The sequence below is a fragment of the Phyllobates terribilis genome, unplaced genomic scaffold (genome assembly GCF_046119375.1).
Source record: "Phyllobates terribilis strain yellow unplaced genomic scaffold, ASM4611937v1 Scaffold_1__5_contigs__length_1240528914, whole genome shotgun sequence".
In the NCBI taxonomy this organism is placed as follows: Eukaryota; Metazoa; Chordata; class Amphibia; order Anura; family Dendrobatidae; genus Phyllobates; species Phyllobates terribilis.
Genome location: NW_027362761.1, coordinates 335,576,073 through 335,593,197, shown reverse-complemented (window position 1 = coordinate 335,593,197; position 17,125 = coordinate 335,576,073). Strand labels below are relative to the sequence as shown.

General features: G+C 40.9%; 1 protein-coding gene across 5 annotated transcripts in view; it reads left to right on the top strand.

The window, feature by feature from the left end:
• ADGRD1 (adhesion G protein-coupled receptor D1) overlaps nt 1-17,125 on the top strand; it is a 1,511,981-nt gene that overhangs the window by 590,095 nt on the left and 904,761 nt on the right. The window lies entirely within an intron of this gene.

The following is a 17,125-nucleotide window of genomic DNA, read 5'->3' as shown; positions in this document are numbered from 1 at the left end:
CATAATAAACAAATCAGTAGCAGGTGAATAATATTTGTTTTATCTATTTTTTATGCCATTCCTAGCGTGATATAACTGATTAGATTACTTTATTCTTCGGGTCGGTGCGATTACAGAGATACCAGATTTATATCGGGTTTTTATGACTGACAGCTGTCACACACTAAAATACGCTTTTTTTGCAAAATCTAGTTTTTGCATCACCATATTTTGAGAGCTATAATTTTTCCATATTTCGGCCGATAGAGTCATGTGACGGCTTGTTTTTGCGGGACGAGTTGACATTTTTATTGGAACCATTTTTGGGTACGTGACATTTTTTGATCGCTTTCTATTCCGTTTTTTGGGAGGTAAAGTTAACAAAAACAAACACTTCAGGAATTGTTTTTTGAGTTTTTTTTTATGCCGTTCTGCGTGTGGTAAAAGTGATCAGGCAGCGTTATTCTTTGGGTCAGTACGTTTACAGCGATACTACACTTACTGTATTTTTTTTATGTTTTGGCGCTTTTACACAATAAAACAATTTTATAGAAAAAAAAAAAATTTTTTTGCATTGCTTTATTCTGAGCGCTATAACTTTTTTATTTTTCGGCTGATGGAGCTGTATGGCGCCTTTTTTTTGCGGAACAAGATGAAGTTTTCAGTGGTACCATTTTTATTTCTATTCTGCTTTTTGATCGCATTTTTTTTCACTTTTTGTTTGGCGATATGATGAAAAAGCATAGTTTTTGCTCCGTTTTTTATTTATTTTTATTACGGTGTGCACAGAAGGAGTTAATTAGTGTGACAGTTTTATAGCTCGGGTTGTTTCGGACGCGGCGATACCAAATATGTGTATTTTTTTTGGTTTTGTAATAATATACGGATTTATTGGTTTAATATTTTATTTATTTATTTTTATTTATTTTGTGATTTTTTTTTTTAATAGTTTAAAAACTTTTTTTTTACTTTTTTTTACATTTTTACTTAGTCCCTGTATGGGACATTAATTTTTATTTTTCTGATCACTGATCTCATGTAATGTAATAGACATATATTACATTACATGAGATCTTCACTGACTGTTTCAGTCAGTCTCCTGTCTGGCATCAGCTACATACAGGCTGAAGCCAGACAGGAAGGACACCATATATGGCAGAGCTGGAGGCGGTCATGTGACCTCCAGCTGCCATAGCAACCCCAGGTCCTCAAACGAAACGGAGGTCTTCGGAGGTAAGTAAGACGACCCCCTCTCTTCCTGCTGTCTCCTATATGCCGCGATCACTATAGATCGCAGCATATAGAAGACAGCAAAGGGTTAACATCACTGGGACCTGATCTAATCAGGTCCCGATGATGTACCCTGTCAGAGCTAACGCTCTGCACCGGAATCGCAGTGCTTGCAGGACCCTGGGGGTCCTGAGCACTGCGAGACCACCCACCGTTTTTAAACGTCAGCGCTGCACAGAGCCCAGGCAGCGCGGACGTTTATCTACAGTGGGCGGTCGGGAACCGGTTAAAGATTAAAAATAATGGTCTATCTATGACGTTACTTAATTCCTCCAGTACTCGCGGGTGTATCCCATCCGGGCCCGGGGATTTGTCAACTTTAGTGATTTTTAGACGGCGCCGTACTTCCTGCTGGGTTAAGCAAGTGACATTTAATGGAGAATTTTTGTTATCACTGATCATGTTTTCTGTCATGCGATTTTCTTGTGTAAATACGGTTGAAAAAAAATCATTTAGCATATTGGCTTTTTCCTCATCCTCATCCACCATTTCACCCAGACCACTGTAAGATGCCTTTATTTCCATAAAGATAAAGGGTATGCATTATGCAAAAGTTTTTAAGAGTGAAGTTACTCTTTAAGGATCACAGTAGAGCATTAATCTCATTGCAATTTGGCTTACTCACTGTGCAATTGAATTGAAATCATTGGCATTCAGGCTGAATAATAATGCCACATCTACCAAGCTCCAAACCACTAATTTACAGTTTGCTAGGAAATAGTGCCAGTAGAAGCGGAGCTATGCTGGTGCAATGTGCCCTTTATTGATGAATATTGGCCATGCTGAAATAGCCGTAAACTTACAGAACGTCCAGAATATAACTGACATGGGCACATCCAGCTATAGGTTTGGCGCATTGAACAGTACCATTTATTGTTACCCTTTGTCACTCCTTATGGTTTACCATAATGTGCTCAATTGATATTATACGAAACCAAAAAAATGAGCCAGAGCATATGTTGGTATATGTGCAATGTGTAGGTGCACGTTCACATTGTGGCCATTTAACAGACAAAACCTAGGATAAAAACAAAATACATGTAAAAAGGGACCATCCCGATTGGGTACACCTTGTTGCCTTGTGATGATTTTTGTGCTTTTTTTGATCAAAATAGTGTCAACTAAGTACCCTATGTTATTTACATGTAGTATTACTACTTATTTATTTATTCACTACAGGGTATTAGCTCAATTCTCTGCCCGGCATCCTGGATGCCACTGGTACTTACTAGGCTGAGCACTGGATGGTGTTGTGTGATGACTAGTGAATAGGCCCTTAAAGGGGACATTAAGGGGGCATAGTAGGTGGAGAGGATCCCAGGATGTAGGGCAGAAAATTGCTGAAATGATTACTGTCATTGCTGAAATGAATATTTTTATCTCATCTCTAGTAATGACTGATGGTCAACCATGTGCAACTCCACGAGTCAGAGTCACACCTTGCTAAGGTCAGCCCTATTTATGGGTACAGAAATTTTGCCCATAAGAAATTTTTCATCATCCAGCCCAAGAAAATTACAGTCATATACTCCCCATCCTGTACTGATAATTTTGTATGTTTGATACAGTATTATTTCATTAAAAAATATCTAAAGATAGTGAGAAGTGGCATAAAATTACAATAAAATTATCCCACTGTCTTTTGAATAGTTTTTACCGATCCCAAAAACCTCCTGTAAGCTTTACAGCATGTTGAGATGAGACGTGGTATGTATTATGCATAAAAATACAATATCCTTTACATTTTTAAAGTGTGCATCCATTAATGATACTTTTGTAATGCGTCCGTGCCCCAGTATGAGATGTCTATCAGACTAGTGGAAATGTTTTACTGTAGAATATGAGCAGTTTATAAATCGAACAGATACTAGACTGAAGATCAAGGTGATATAAAACTATGTATTTTCACAATTGAGCTGTAAAAGCCAGTAGACTGTCTGAAATAATGTACTAAGCCGAATACTGCTGCTGGTTTTCATATGCCCTTGTCTGCATCTATTTCAATGTACGTACATATGAATTGCTGATTATGGTAACTGATGTAGATTCAGTGGTGGAGGTGCAACTTTGAAATGCCTAAAAACAAGAAAAGAATTCACACGTAAGGACATTATTCTATAGTAAACAATAACTAAAAATGACATGGCTGCCAGTCCTTTATCATGAGGCATCGTTCTAGAGAAGCTTCACAGACGCTTCCAAAAAAATAATATACATCCGGGATCAGCCAAGAATTCGCTCCCCAGACAGTGAGAAAAGTGTCAGTTTGGAGATTTTTTTCAGCTGTTGACATGTTGTCCGAGGCATAGTATATAGTTTATGCACAGAGCATCTGTCACGGCCGTCAAGCCTGGAAAAGTCAACTCTGTATGTACAGAACTTATATCCAGAAGTGAAGGTAGAAATGCATCTAAAAAAATTTATAGGCAAAAATGATTACTGTAAATGTTACATTTATAGTATTAACCAAAAAGGTGATAATGCTCAAGCTTACACTATAATTAAAAGGTTACCCAAAAATGGATAGCCAGGATGGGTAGCTACTAGTGATGAGTGAGCGCGCTCGTTTAACCTTTTTGACGAGCACTCTCGGTTGCTTTCCGAGTATCTTCAACGTGCTCGTATATTAAGTTCGAATCCCTGCGTCTGCATGATTTACGGCTTTAAGACAGCCTCAAAACATGCAGGGATTACCTGTTTGTTAGGGAATCCTCACATGTGTTGAGGCTGACTAACAGTCATAAATCATGCAGACGCAGGGACTCGAACTTAATATAAGAGCTCGCCGAAGTTACTCAGAAAGCACCCGAGCATGCTCGATGAAAGGGTTAACCCCTTTACCCCCGAGGGTGGTTTGCACATTAATGACCAGGCCAATTTTTACAATTCTGACCAGTGTCACTTTATGAGGTAATTACTCTGGAACGCTTCAACGGATCCCCCTGATTCTGAGACTGTTTTTTCGTGACATATTCTACTTCATGATACTGGTAAAATTTCTTCAACATCACTTACGTTTATTTGGTAAAAAAATGGAAAATTCTGAAAATTTCACAATTTTCAAACTTTGAATTTCCATGGCCTTAAATCAGAGAGCTATGTCACACAAAATAGTTAATAAATAACATTTCCAACATGTCTACTTTACATCAGCACAATTTTGGAACTAACATTTTTTTTGTTAGGGAGCTATAAGGGTTAAAAATTGACCAGCAATTTCTCATTTTTGCAACAAAATTTTCAAAACCATTTTTTTAGGGACCACATCACATTTCAAGTGATTTTGAGGGGCTTTTATGACAGAAAATACCCAAATGTGACACCATTCTAAAAACTGCACCCCTCAAGAATGCTCAAAACCACCATCAAGAAGTTTATTAACCCTTCAGATGCTTCACAGAAATTTTTGGAATGTGGAAGAAAAAAAATGAACATTTATTTTTTTTCACAAAAAAGTTACTTTAGACCCCAATTTTTTATTTTCACAAGGGTATAGTTAAAAAATGAACCCAAAAATTTGTTGTGCAATTCCTCCTGAGCACGCTGATATGTGAGGGAAAACCACTGTTTGGGCACACGGCAGGGTTCGGAAGGGTAGGAGTGCCATTTGACTTTTTGTATGTAAAATTTGCTCGAATAATTAGAGGACGCCATGTTGCGTTTGGGGAGCACCTGATGTGCCTAAACAGTGGAAACCCCCCACAAGTGACCCCATTTTGGAAACCAGACCCCCAGGGAACTTATCTAGATGTGTGGTGAGCACCCTGAACCTCCAGGTGCTTCACAGAAGTTTATAACATTGAGCCGTAAAAATAAAATTTTCATATTTTTCCAACAAAAATGTTTTTCAACCTCCAATTTTGCATTTTCATAAGGGTAACAGGAGAAATTGCACCATGCAATTTGTTGTGCAATTTCTCTTGAGTAAGCTGATACCCCATGTGTGGGGGAAAACCACTGTTTGGGCGCATGACAGGGTTCAGAAGGGAAGGAGCGCCATTTGACTTTTTGAATGTAAAATTTGCTTGAATAGTAAGCGGACGCCATGTTGTGTTTGGGGAGTCCCTGATGTGCCTAAACAGTGGAAACCCCCCCAAGTGACTCCATTTTGGAAACTACACCCCTCAAGGATTTTATCAAGGGGTATAGTGAACATTTTGAACCGAGAGGTACGACACAGAATTTTATAACATTAGGTCATCATATTGAATAAGTTGTCATTAGTCTTGAGCGCAAGTGCTCTATACTTGAGTTTGACATGCTCGAGTCCCCACTCGCATGTTTCACGGTTATTAGACACCCAAAAAAAAACATACGGGGATCGCTTGTGCATGGCAGGCAATCCCCGCAAGTTTTTTTTGGCTGTATAACAGCTACAAAACATATGGGGTGGAGACTCGAGCATGTCACTCGAACACCCGCTTTACTCGGTGCATACTCAAGCACCCTATGCAAACTCAAGTAGCGATCACTTGCGCTCAACATTAGTCTCCATATCGTCGTCATTTTTTTTTCTTTACTTCTGAAAAAATCCCAACCGCAACACAAGCCGAACCCGTACTCTAATACAACCACAACCCTAACCTAACCCTAGCCCAACCCTAATCTTAGCCCAACCCTAACCCTAGCCCAACCATAACCCTAACCCAACCCTAACCCTCGCCCAACCCTAAGCCTAACCATAGCACAACCCTAACCCTAGCACAACCCTAACCCTAAACCTAGCACAACCCTAACTCCAGCACAACCCTAACCATAATCCTAGCACAACCTTTTATTTTTTACGCTGTACGTTTTTGTGCGGTACAAGTGATTCGACAACTTTATTCTTCGGGTCAGTGCAATTCCAGCGATACCAGATTCATATCGGGTTTTTATGATTGACAGCTGTCACACACTAAAAACCCCTTTTTTATGCAAAGACTAGTTTTTGCAACGCCATATTTTGAGAGCTATAATTTTTCTATATTTCAGCCAACAGAGTCATGTGGCGGCTTGTTTTTTGCGGGACAAGTTGACATTTTTATTGGTACCATTTTCAGGCACTTTATTCTTCGGGTCAGTATGTTTACAGCGGTATCACATTTATATTGTTTTTTTTGTTTTGGCGCTTTTACACAATGAATACTATTTTATAGAAAAAAGAATTGTTTTTGCATCGCTTTATTCTGAGAGCTATAACTTTTTTATTTTTCAGCCGTTGGAGCTTGTTTTTTTGCGGGACAAGATGACATTTTCAGCGGTAACATTTTTATTTACATTCGTCTTTTTGATTGCGTTTTATTCCATTTTTTGTTTGCCGGTATGATGATAAAGCATCGTTTTATGTTTCGTTTTTTTATTTTTTACCGTGTTCACTAAAGGGGTTAACTAGTGGGACAGTTTTATAGGTCAGGTCGTACCGGACGCGGCGATACCAAATATGTGTACTTTTATTGTTTTATTTTTTTTCATAAGATTATTTATTTCTGGGTACAATGTATTTTTTTTTCACTTTTTGATCTTTTACACATTGTCCCACTATCAGACTTTCACTTTTTGCAGCCTGATCGGCTGTATAGCACAGGAATGCAGCACCATCCCTGTGCTATGCAGCCTGTCAGCGCTGCACAGGGAGAATTTACTTTGGTCGCGCACTGCGCATGACCAAAGTAACTTCTTGCCTCCTGGTGACCCGGGTCACCATGACAACATCCGGGACCGAACTCAGATGCCGCAGGACGCCGGCAGAGAAGGTAAGTATCGCGCTTACCTACTCTTGCCACCGGAATGCTGCGATCGATTTCGATTGCAGTATTTCGGGGGTTAATGTGCGGGGAACGGTGCAGGACCGCTCCTGGCACATAGCACTGGGTGTCATCTGTGACAATCAGCTGACACCCGGCGGAGATCTTGCCAGCACCGCTTGTGTGCGGGCGAAATCGCCAAGGCGTACTAATACGTATCTGGCCCATAAGGCCCGGGGAACAGATACGTGTTAGTACACCTTGGGCCGGAAAGGGGTTAAACGAGCACGCTCACTCATCACTAGTAGCTACAAATTATGTTAGGATAGATCAATAGAGGCTGATTTACTAATCAACATTTGGAAGAAATCTGGCTTTTGTGTCAAACAACAACTTTCTTGCCTTGTGACCAAATTTATGGGTTTTAGACAATTTTATTGACATGATCGACAAGGGGGCGTTATTCTCATGGAAGTGGATAGAAACAATATGTGGCCTAAAATCTGATCCCCTGTGCCAAAATCGTGCAAACATTTTTTGCAAGGCAACTAATAGTTGGTGTAAACTTAGACAGTCTAAACATGCATCAAATTTATCAAACCGCGTGAGCCATTATGACAAACCTTGAGCATTTTAAGACTCATCTAAGGCTCTGTGCCCACGATGCGTTTTTTTAAGTGTTTCCGCAGCGGCAAAAACGCTGCAGAAATGCTTAAAAAACGCATGGTAGAAGGCCTGCCATGGTCCCCAATGATAATCCGCATGTGCACATGCTGCGGAGATTTCCACTGCGGATTATCATTGCGGAAAAAAACGCAGCACTACCAATTATTTTGCGGAAGCGCTGCGTTTTCGCCGCCATTGACTTGCATTAGAACGCATTTATTCCGCTTCACTAGATAAGCACATGCGGAATACATGCATTCAATGTGCGGATGGTACCCAGGTCTAGAGGAGAGGAGACTCTCCTCCGGACCCGGGTACCATAGTACCTGTGAAAAAAAGAATAAAATAAAAAATAAATGTTATACGTACCTTCTGGCGGCCCCTGCTGCGCTCGTCCTCTCATGCCGGCAGATCACGATGGACTGGAGGACCTGCGCTGACGTCATAGTCATGTGACGGGTCACGCGACGCTGACGTCGGCAGGTCCTTCAGTGTACCGCTGTCGGCAGCCAGAACGGAGCGAAGCAAGACACCGGGGGCCATCAGAAGGTAAGCATAGATTTATTTTTTATTTTTAAACATTCTTTAAGGTCACACTATATAAATCCATGCTGTTTGCATGGATTTATATAGTGTGACCAAGTTGTCAAGCACTTTTCCAAGTGATGCTAAAATCGTTTGGAAAGCGCTTGTCAACCCGCATGCGGAAATGCATGTGAAGAACGCTTCACATCCGCTTGTCCCTGGCAGGAAAAACACATGTACAATCCACATTTAAAAACTGCATGCATTTTTTTCTGCCAGGGGAGATGCAGAAACGCTCAGGAAAAATCCGGAGCATTTCTGCATCGTGGGCACACAGCCTCAGTTTGCACTAACAGTTATAATTTGATAGGAAATCAATCCCATTATATTTATTTGGAACACAAGGCTATAGAATTTCAAACTGAGAAAAAATGAGAATTAGGACACATTCACACGCCAGTATTTGGTCAATGTTTTGCATCAATGTTTGTATGCTAAAACCATAAGTGGAACTTACAAAGAAAAACTATAATTGAAAGATTGACACCTGTTCTGTGCTTTGGAGCCACTCCTGGTTTTGGCATACAAACACTGATCAAATATACTGATATATGACTAAAGCCTTATTCTAAAGATTATTACATTATAAGTAAAGTAATATAATATTAGATGTCTTTTATCAAGTCAGGTTGGCAAATAGCAAAAGGGCCTGAATAAAATCTACAGTATTTTGTTAGGACACTTTTATGCCAGTCGAATGAATGAGCTTTGTAAGGCGGCGGTGTTCACACCGTGCAGTAACTGAGGCAGTGAGCCAAGCAAGTCCAACATAAACAGCTTTATTCAGCAACTCACGGGTAAACAGAAAAGTCCTCTGATTCGCAGCCGGGTTAACAAGAGTCCTTAAACAACGGTTGCCGTGGGCAACGGCCTCGCCACTCAGAGCCTGACAGGTGCAGAGTCTTCCCAGGCATGGGTTCAGCCACACTCAATCCTGCTGAGCTTTCCTGCTAAGCTCCTAGCAGGTTCCAATACAGAACAACACTAATCCTTAGGGTAGAGTTTTTAAAGGACCACTGGAAATTTGGATATTTACACTATCCTTCGGGGACCGCACAAATCGCACGTTAACTCCGCCCTCAAAGTACGTCCTGATGCTGGAACTGGTGTCAGGACGTAATCTTTTATTGCACGCGCCTCAGCATCCAGTAGTGAACACTGCGTGTGCGTGCTCACAGAACAAGAAGAGAATAAAGGACTGTCAAAATACAGCTGCCGACCCAAGTACTGAGGTCCCCAGGAATCTGCCCCGGGGCCGGATAAAAGGTCATCGAGGGTCATAAATGGCCCACAGGCCTGAAGTTCCCCACCCCTGGTTTAAACAAACACAAAAGTCTCATTGACAGGTGTTTTCCAATAAGTGCCTGCCCCAGGTGTCCCCGTGATTGACTGCCTCAAGTGTCCACATGAGTGCTTGCCTCTGATGCCTCCATGAGTGTCTGCCTCTTGTGTCCCAGTGAGTAGCTGCTTCAGGTGTCCCAGTGAGTGCCTGCCTCAGACTCCTCAGATGTTCCTCTGAACCCTACCTCAGGTGTCCCTGTGAAGATCTGAATTTGTGGGTTTTAATAATCACCTAGGCAAGTTAATGATGCAACAATATTTTATTCCTTACATCGATGGTAATAAAACAATTCCAGGTAAATGTCCAAAATACAATTGTCTCAATCCGCAATCCTCCATATGATAGATAAAACGATAGAAGCACAGGTATCCAGCAGCAAATGCAATCAGTCCTTTAAGAAAGTTTAAATCCCAACGACATATCCCACAACTGTAGCACATTTATCCAGCCCAGTCGGTACTGATCTCCATATGCCATTGATCCATCCATGGTCCAGGTCCTCAGATTAGATCCTCTCCCTTCAATATCATTCCATCAACTCTCCACTAAACATGTGGCTTCTTTTCTCCTTTACTGATATCAGCGCTCTGAATGGGAAGAACTGCTCTCGCCCTCCCCCCAAAGCTAAGTGTGAATTAGTGGAGGTATTTTTCTTAAGTGGAACCCATCACCTGGGTCTGCGTGTGAGACTCCCTGTGGTGACGGCTCTGCCGGATCTACTTTGGATACTCATACAATGGGCCTAGTCTTTGTTTGAACAATGGTTTAAGGCCCCTGAGATATTAATGATATTAACAGAATTTACATTTACCTTTGGCAATCTCTTGTCAGGCCTTATGTATACATAAGTTCCAATCAGCATGTCTTCCTCTGCTTACTGTCACTGAATGGAAACATTGATTCTTGAAGCAGAACACTTTACAAGTAAAATTAGTGTACATAAACTGACGAGCAAGCAAAAACACAGCAAGCAAATCTCTAATAAAACACAATAATAATATTGATGGAAACGGAGCTCTGTGATGTAAAAGTCTCATAGTCTTTAGTAAGTGGGCAGCTCCTCACAGTCGCAGTGAGTGCCTGCCTCAGTCTCAGATGTCCCTGTGAGTCCCTACTTCAGATATCCCAGTGAGTGCCTGCCTAAGATTCAGATGTCCCTGTGAGCCCTACTTCAGATATCCCAGTGAGTGCCTGCCTCAGACTCAGATGTCATTGTGAGTCCCTACCTCAGATGTCCCAGTGAGTGCCTGCCTCAGTCTCAGATGTCATTGTGAGTCCCTACCTCAGATGTCCCAGTGAGTGCCTGCCTCACAGTCTGATGTCCCGTGAGTTCCTACCTCCGATGTCCCAGTAAGAAACTGACTCCGATGCTGATGTCTCAGTTAGCCCCTACCTCTGGTGTCCCCATGATTGTCTGCCTTGGGTGTCCCCATGTCTGCCTCAGGTGTCCTCATGAATGCATGGGAAAGGGAGAAGATACAGTGAATTTCTGCATTCTCATGCTGCTTATTTTTTTTCCTTGCGGATTTAAACTATCAAAGTGTTTTTTTTAATTTTTTTTTTTCAAATCTGCAGCATGTCAACTCTTTCATTGTTTTTGTAATCTTTTCATCCATTCAAATGAAATGGGAAAAAATGCATTTTTTTCTGCTAAACACTATGATTTTGCAGCAGAAAAATCTGATGCATAAACTCAAAGTGTGCACATATCCTTTCTGTTAAGGATCTAGCTCAGGTTTTGTCTAAATCAATGTGCGGGAATCAGCAGTGTGTGAACCTATAGCAGGCGAAGATTAAGCACTGCAGCACTTAGAATCTCACAGTTCAGAAGATCTTGTTACATATAATCAATGTTACTTTGTATTTGTACTGTCTTAATTTATTGAGCTAATAAACTTGTCTTAAATTAGGAGGCAGATGTTAGCAAACAACAGCGGATGCATTAAAAAGTTCAGTGTATTTATTCTTTATTACATTTCCAATATTCTTTGCCGAGAAGAGCAGCAATTTCATTCATAAAGTGGTCTGTGGAGCATTGTAAACCAATTATAAACTGTAAATTAAATTATGAAATGTAAAACTTGTGTGCTGTGAAGATCTCACCTTTCCGTTCATGCTCTGCAGGATCTCATACATGAGATCTACATCTACATCAGCTTCTCTGATTCATCTGCCGTTCTTTGCCACATCTTGCATGACAATTTACCGGTATTCCTATGACTATGATCTGCTGTATCCATGAATTTATCTTTTAAGGAAATTAGAAATTGCTGGCAAAAACGTAATGCAAACAGATAGGCACATAAACGAGAATGAGTGTCATATGAAAATCAGAACATGGTCCTCACATAGCCAAGCACATTCTCCAAATCTCCTTTCTTCCCCAAGATTCAGGTTTTTTTAGGGGGTGCCACTATGTGACACATACGAATTCATAGAACCATCTACACTACTTTAATCATGGAGGTAAGAAACCTCCAAAAAACTGTTCAAATCACGCTCATGATGATGGAATAGGTGTTTCTATTTTAATCCAATGTGATGTTTGCCAAGGGTTCTGATTTTCCTGAGGCAGTCTTGCGAGCCAGGTCGTAAAGGGAGGATAGATTAGCAAACATAAGATCAATTTCTTTGCTTTGAAGGTAGTCACCTGTAAGCTAAATTTTTATCAGCGGCACAATATTTCTCTCTCATTGATTGTTTGCAATGATACTGTAATAATACTGTATATCTGTGTTCATATTATGTGTCTGCCTGGAGCCTAAGCTGTTTATCTCAGCATGCCTGGATAAATTGTAGCAAACTCTCAGCTGTGAGATGTAATTGAATTACTTTTGCATTTGATAAGACACTGTTCTCATAGACTCGTATCGATATCTTGAATATGTTTTTGTTAGCTTTTTGTCATAGGCATGCCAGAAATTTGCATTTTATCAATTATAATAAAGCAACAGAGATGGAACAGGCATTTCTATTGTTCAAGATTAGCACCATGTTAGAAAAAGGTAAAAGAAATTACAGTTCTAGCTTGTAGGCAAAAAATCATAATGAGAAGATGAAATGAAAATGTTTAATAACAAAGAGAAGAAAAACATAATGCTATGATTAGACATGCCGAGATATATGTGATTAAATAAACCAATGTTTATCTACTCGAGCCGTATTGTAATTCAAGTTGTATTTTGTGTTTTATGGTCCTAGGAATATGATAAAGTTAAGGTAAGGTTTCCCCTTTAACAACTATAGGTATGTCCAAGGTTGTCTCCCTGAATTTGATGCGGGCTCCGGCGCTGAGCCCGCATCTTTTCCCACACATAACAGTTGATTTAATCAGCAGTCATGTGCCTCTAAGAGCTTCAGGTGGATCTCTGACAGCGGCATTTTACTCGCGCGACCTGGAAGCACGTCATAAGACACACATATCTGTGTCCCTGTCACGTGATCGTGGGACACCGATGGGTTGTCGTGACAGCGGGGGTCTGCAGAAGAGCCCCATGCCTATCATTGTAAATCTTCCAAGGCCGGAGTTCATAGGTGATTGTGATTTTTGCTACACATAGCAGGGTTGAAGGGGATCGGATGATCACAGCTTCAAGTCTCCTATGGAGACTATTGAAGCAAGCAAAAAAGTAAAAAAAATGTTTTAAAAATGTAAAAAAATAAAACAATAAAAAAATTCACATATTTGATTTTGCAGCTTTCAGAAACGCCCGATCTTTCAAAATATAAAGTAAATTAATCCGATCAGCAAACGGCGTAACTAGAAAAAAAAATCAAAACGCCAGAATTACATTTTTTTGGTTGGCGCAACATTGCGCTAAAATGCAATAACAGGCGATCAAAACATCGTATCTACCCCAAAAAGGTGTCAATAAAAGCATATGCTCGGCACATAAAAAAGAAGCCCTCACCCGACCCCAGATCCCAAAACATGGAGATGCTACGGGTTTCGGAAAATGTTTTTTTCTTACAAACTTCGGATTTTTTTTCACCACTTAAATAAAAATAGCCTATACATGTTTGGTATCTGCATACTCATATTGCAATGGAGAATCATATTGCCAGGTCAGTTTAAGCATTTAGTGAACCTGGTAAATAAAAAACTCAAAAATCATTTTTGAAATTACACTTTTTTTGTAATTTCACTGCACTTGGAATTTTTTCCCGATTTCCAGTACACTATATGGTCAAATCAATGATGTAATTCAAAAGTGCAACTCGTTCCGCAAAAAACAAGCCCTTATACGGCTATATTGATGAAAAAAGAAAACAGTTATGGCTCTGGCAAAAAAGGAAGGAAAAAACAAAAACGGAAAATCACAAGGTGGTGAAGGGGTTAAAGATAACTAGTAGGTGTATTTGCCTAATTCTGTTTGAAGAGCTGATATGGAACCACATGTGTTATGGTATCATACGGTAGGGAACGGCTAGTATTCAGACCCCTTGTGAGGCAGTGACTGGGATCGTATACGAGGGACATTATATATCCCCCAGAATGTGTATTAAATCCATTGGAGTGCATTGCAGTCACAGACACACATGCGGCTGCAATGCAGGAATGAAGGTGAGCATTGACCTGGTCAGGCTATCTGGCTAAGGCAGATTAGTAAAACCCGGCAGGGCCTTCATTTCTTGGAGGAGGTTACAGGAAGGCAGTAGGGCGGCCTCCTCCGTCCAAAGCGGATTTTCCAGTGGCTCTTGCCACAGGTCCTTTAAAAACCTTGCACTAAGGATTAGTGTTGTTCAGTGTTGGTACCTGCTAGGAGGATAGCAGGAAAGCTTGGCGGGTCTGTGTGTAGCTGAACCTACGCCTGGGAAGGCTCTGCACCTGTCAGGCGCTGAGCGCCCCGGTGCGGCCGTTGCCGACAACAACCGTTGTTATGGACTTATGTTATCCTGGCTGCGAACCGGAGGACTTTCTATTTTACCCGTGAGTGCTGAATAAAAGCTGCTTATGTTGGACTTGCTTGGGTCACTGCCTCAGTTACTGCACGGTGTGAACACCGCCGCCTTACACCCCTTTAAATTTTGCACTCTTTGTTTCATTGCAGCTATTTGGTAAATTCTAAAAAGTTCATTTTTTTCTCTTTAAAGTACACTCTGCACCCCATCTTGACTGAAAAAAAACAGAAATGTAAACATTTTTGCAAATTCATTAGAAAAGAAAAACTGAAATATCACATGGTCATAAGTATTCAGACCCTTTGCTCAGTGTTGAGTAGAAGCACCCTTTTGAGGTAGTACAGCCATGTGTCTTCTTGGGAATGATGCAACAAGTTTTCACACCTGGATTTGGGGATCCTCTGCCATTCTTCCTTGCAGATCCTCTCCAGTTCCGTCAGGTTGGATGGTGAACGTTGGTGGACAGCCATATTCAGGTCTCTCCAGAGATGCTCAATTGGGTTTAGGCCAGGGCTCTGGCTGGGCCAGTCAAGAATGGTCACACAGTAGTTCTGAAGCCACACCTTTGTTATTTTTGCTGGGTGCTTAGGGTCATTGTCTTGTTGGAAGGTGAACCTTTGGCCAAGTCTGAGGTCCAGAGCACTCTGGAAGAGGTTTTCCTCCAGGATATCTCTGTACTTGGCCACATTCATGTTTGCTTCAGTTGCAACCAGCCGTCCTGTCCCTGCAGCTGAAAAACACACCCATAGCATGATGCTGCCACCACCATGTTTCACTGTTGGGATTGTATTGGGCAGGTGATGAGAAGCCTGGTTTTCTCCACACATACCGCTTAGAATTATCACCAAAAAGTTCCATCTTCGTTTCATCAGACCAGAGAATCTTATTTCTCATAGTCTGGGAGTCATTCATGTGTTTTTGAGCAAACTCTATGCGGGCTTTCATATGTCTTGCACTGAGGAGAGGCTTCCGTCGGGCCACTCTGCCATAAAGACCCAATTGGTGGAGGGCTGCAGTGCTAATTGACTTTGTGGAACTTTCTCCCATCTCCTTACTGCACCTCTGGAGCTCAGCCACAGTGATCTTGGGGTTCTTCTTTACCTCTCTCACCAAGGCTCTTCTCCCACGATTGCTCAGTTTGGCTGGACGGCCAGGTCTAGGAAGACTTCTGGTGGTCCCAAACTTCTTCCATTTAAGGATTATGGAGGCCACTGTGCTCTTAGGAACCTTGAGTAAGGCAGAAATTCTTTTGTAACCTTGGTCAGATCTGTGCCTTGCCAAAATTCTGTCTCTGAGCTCCTTGGGCAGTTCCTTTGAGCTCATGATTCTCATTTGGTCTGACATGCACTGTGAGCTGTGAGGTCTTATATAGACAGGTGTGTACCTTTCCAAATCAAGTCCTATCAGTTTAATTAAACACAGCTGGACTCCAATGAAGGAGTAGAACTATCTCAAGGAGGATCACAAGGAAATGGACTACATGTGTCTTAAATAGGAATGTCTGAGCAAATGGTCTGAATACTTATGACCATGTGATATTTCAGTTTTTCTTTTTTAATAAATTTGCAAAAATTTCTACATTTCTGTTTTTTTTTAGTCAAGATGGAGTGCAGAGTGCACTTTAATGAGAAAAAAATGAACTTTTTAGAATTTACCAAATGGCTGCAATGAAACTAAGAGTGAAAAATTGAAAGGGGTCTGAATACTTTCCGTACCCATTCTAACATACCCAGCATAACATAGGCAGATGGGAGATAAACTACAGTACTCAGCAGCATCCACTAAACAATGTATGGCTCTATGGTACATCGCGTACATCTGACTGCTCCTGGAGCAGATATAAGTTGATTGGTGGAATTTTCTGGGTGACAGACACCTTCCGACCTTAAATTGATGACGAATACTTAGGAAACGTCCTCAATATTTACGGTAAGTCCTGGACAATCCCCTTAAATTAACAGGCACAACCATAAAAAAATAGAAAACAGACCCACTGTATCTGTTTGTCAGTAAAGCCTGTTGGCCATCAGCAGCCTAAGGCCATGACCCCACTATCAGTATTTGATCAGTATTCAGTCAGTCTGGGAAAAGCAGTCAGGTGGCTGTAAGTATTCGATATGCATACTCCCGGTCAAAATACGACTAGACTGTTTCCAGCCTCACTCAATGTAAGTGTAGTTAGAAACAGTCTAGTTGGATTCTGGCTGGTCATTTGTCCGCCGTTCCCGGAGCTGATAGCAGAGAATTCTCATAGTGCTTGCGCTGTGAGGATCCACAACTCTGCAGTCACATGGAGTGACTGCAAACTTGTAGCTTAAATGCTCATACCCATCACCTTAAAAAAAAAGGTCCGATATCGTCCCTAAAAAGTGGGACGAGTGTCATGCAAGTGTCATGCGATTTTCATGTGAGTACAATGTGATTTCTCTCACCTAGCATCCGAATGACATCCGATTTACATGCGAATGCAATCCGAACATGAGTTCTGTCATTTACACAGTTTTCCAATTAAATATTCTTCAATAAATAAATATATATATATATATATATATATATATATATATATATATATATAATGTACAGTATACGTAGATTAGATAAATAGATATACAGATAGATAGATACTGAAAGATAG